The sequence below is a fragment of the Fundulus heteroclitus genome, unplaced genomic scaffold, assembly GCF_011125445.2.
Source record: "Fundulus heteroclitus isolate FHET01 unplaced genomic scaffold, MU-UCD_Fhet_4.1 scaffold_50, whole genome shotgun sequence".
Lineage (NCBI taxonomy): Eukaryota > Metazoa > Chordata > Actinopteri > Cyprinodontiformes > Fundulidae > Fundulus > Fundulus heteroclitus.
The window spans coordinates 1-3,755 of NW_023396923.1; positions in this window are offsets into that span (position 1 = coordinate 1).

A 3,755-nucleotide genomic window follows, 5' to 3' on the forward strand; every position below is an offset into this window, starting at 1 on the left:
CACTGTCGCGGGCGGCAACCCTCGAAAACGCTGGTGGACACCAGCAGTGAGGGAAGCCGTCAAGCTGAAGGAGGAGTCCTACGGGGCTTTTTGGCCTGTGGGACTCCGGAAAGCAGCTGATGTGTACCGGCAGTCGAAGCGGGCAGGCGGCTCGGCTGGTCGCCGAGGCAAAAACTCGGGCGTGGGTGGGAAGAGTTCGGAGAGCCATGGAGAAAGACTTCCATACGGCTTCGAAGCGATTCTGGTCCACTATCCGGTGTCTCAGGAGGGGGGAGCAGTGCAGTACCAACACTGTTTATAATGGGGGTGGTGTGCTGCTGACCTCGACTCGGGACGTCGTGCTTCGGTGGGCGGAATACTTGGAAGATCTCCTTAATCCCACCAACACGTCTTCCATTGCGGAAGCAGAGCCTGAGGACTCTGGGTCGGGTTCTCCCATCTCTGGTGCTGAGGTTGTTAAAAAGCTCCTCGGTGGTAAGGCTCCGGGGGGGTGGATGAGATTCGCCCTGAGTACCTTAAGGCTCTGGATGTTGTGGGGCTGTGTGGTTAATGCGGCTCTGCAGCATTGCGTGGACATCGGGGGCAGTTCCCCTGGATTGGCAGACTGGGGTGGTGGTCCCCCTATTTAAAAAGGGGGATCGGAGGGTGTGTTCCAACTACAGAGGAATCACACTCTTAAGCCTCCCTGGTAAAGTCTATTCAGGGGTTCTGGAAAGGAGGGTCCGTCGGATAGTCAAATCTCGGATTCAGGAAGAGCAGTGTGGTTTTCGTCCTGGCCGTGGAACACTGGATCAGCTCTATACCCTCAGCAGGATTCTGGAGGGGGCATGGGAGTTTGCCCAACCAGTCTACATGTGCTTTGTGGATCTGGAGAAGGCATTTGACCGTGTCCCCCGAGGGATCCTGTGGGGGGTACTCCGGGAGTATGGAGTACCGGGCCCTTTAATAAGGGCTGTCAGGTCTCTGTACGACCGGTGTCAGAGTCTGGTCTCGTTTCTGGTGAGAGTTGGACTCCGCCAAGGTTGCCCTTTGTCACTGATTCTGTTCATAACTTTTATGGACAGAATTTCTAGGCGCAGCCAAGGTGTTGAGGGGATCCGTTTTGGTGGCCTTAGGATTGTGTCTCTATTTGCGGATGACGTGGTCCTATCGGCTTCATCAGGGCGTGATCTACAGCTCTCACTGGAGCGGTTCCCAGCCGAGTGCGAAGCGGCCGGGATGAAAAACAGTGCCTCCAAATCCGAGACCATGGTCTTGAACCGGAAAAGGGTAGAGTGCCTCCTCTGGGTTAGGGAGGATGTGCTACCCCTAGTGGAGGAGTTCAGGTGTCTTGGGGTCTTGTTCAGGAATGAGGGGGAGATGGAGCGGGAGATCGACAGGCGGATTGGTGCAGCGTCTGCTGTGAAGCGGGCGCTGTACCGATCCGTTGTGGTGAAGAGAGAGCTGAGCCAAAAGGCCAAGCTCTCGATTTACCGGTCGATCTACGTTCCTACCCTCATCTATGGTCACGAGCTTTGGGTCGTGACCGAAAGAACGAGATCCCGGATACAAGCGGCTGAAATGAGTTTTCTCCATAGGTGTCTGGGCTCTCCCTTAGAGATAGGGTGAGGAGCTCAGTCATCCGGGGAGGACTCAGAGTAGAGCCGCTGCTCCTCCATGTCGAGAGGAGCCAGTTGAGGTGGCTCGGGCATCTGGTCAGGATGCCTCCTGGACGCCTCCCTGGTGAGGTGTTCCGGGCACGTCCCACCGGGGAGGAGGCCAGGGGAAGACCCAGGACACGCTGGAGGGACTATGTCTCTCTGCTGGGAACGCCTTGGGATTCCTCCTGAGGAGCTGGCCCAAGTGGCTGGAGAGAGGGACGTCTGGGCCTCCCTACTGAAGCTGCTACCCCGCGACCTGACCCCGGATAAGCGGAAGAAGACGGACGGACGGAGACTTTAATAGTGCAGCTTGTCATGTGGAGTTTGGTAGATCTTTAAAGTTGTTTTTTTTTCCTCTATTTTTCAGGTTGGTAAAAAGGCATGAGACGCACCTCTCTGTGCTTGCATTAAGTAATATGGAGGTTTCCACCACGCTCGCCAAATGCCTTTATGAACTCAAGCGTTCGCTTCAGGCTTAACGCCAAATGGACAACCCGTACCATCCCCGGTCCCGCTCCCGAGAAGAGGAGCGAGGCGCGGTGGGTGAGCTGTAGCTGGTCCATGGGGGGGGGGGGGAAGCAAAGGAGAGGAACCAGGACAAAGTTCTGCTGCTTCCACCTCCACCCCTAAAACTCTGCGTGACCCCTCACCTACTTCCTCGCCAACCTGTGTTCAACCGCCCCACTCTCTACCATCACACACAGGGATAGAGAAGGGAGGAAGAAGAGGGAGAGAAAAAGAACCTGCCTTTGGGGATCTTCCACCAGCTGCCCACCAGGGGGAGCGCTTTGAGACTGCTTCCCCGAGGGACTCCACTGTTCAAACCCCAAACATGAGCACATTTTTGTTTGAGTGTAATAGTTTTTCTTCTTTTTTTATGTTGTTTTGTGATCCTTTAAACAGGAGTGTGCTTGAGCTGTGGGTGGGTGGGGCCATGAAGAGGCAGGGCTGCTGAAGGTATCTCACAGGATTGGGTTGGAAGGAGGACTCAGCCGGCGACTGGAGCAAAGAAATTTTTCTTTAGAAACTCAGTAGCTTGGTTTTCTTACTTGAGTCAATATATTTTCACTTATTATTATCGAAATGAATACCATTACAATTAATAAAAAAAGAATCTTGTAAATACTTTGTGAATATATATAAAGATCCTTTGATGCCGAAGCAGCCACTGGAGAACATGCTCTGTGGGGTAATAGAAACATTACTTTGACAGGATTTACTAAAGTAGTATGTTTGTTTTTATTTTGCTTTTTTTTATGATCCTTGGTCACTTGTATCTAATGTGATTCTATACTCAGCAGTGGATGAATGTACTTAAACTTGTAAATAATTCTGCAAAGGTACTGATGCTGTAAAGCTTTGGGATGGGGGGAAAAAACAGTTTTTTGTGGAACTGTGACATTTTTTGTATTATAATACCTTGTAGAACTCATTTTGCTGGCTGAAAGAGTATGGAATAATATATCTCATGTCATTTTGTAGAAGAAAAAAAATATTGAAGGTATTCTCTTTCCCTTCCTTCGACTCCCACCTCCCATGCCCCTCCCCTCAACACGTGCACACACAAGGAACATATAATCCACTGTAAAGCGTTTTTGTCATCGTACGGGCACGATGCGCGTACCAAAAATTGTTTTGTATTGTAAATTGGTTTAAATACATGGAGTTGTATACAGGTTTTCTCCTGTGTTCTTTGCTTTACGTGCAGGTATTGATATTTTCTTCACTACTTTTTTCTATCTTAATATAGTGTGGAGTTTTATTGTACTATTTTTTCATTCTTACTACCATGCCACATCCGGCTCACGTCCTCAGACCTTGCCTCTCTCTACCGTGTGTGTGTACATTTGACTGCCTGTCGTATTAGCATCTGACCCGGGGGCAACCCAACCTCTTCATTTCTGCGGTGTCTGGTCATTTCTGCTTGTCAGTAGGATGTGTGACTATACATAGACCTAACAGTCTGTTAGAGATTGGCTTTATTTACTTTGGTGACTGTTTATAGTTTTTAAATAAAACACTGAACATTTTGCCTGGGCTTTACTTTGTTTTCCTGCTTTCTTTTGTTTGTTGGTCATGAGTTTTTTCCACTCAAGTTCCAAGTCAAACACATGC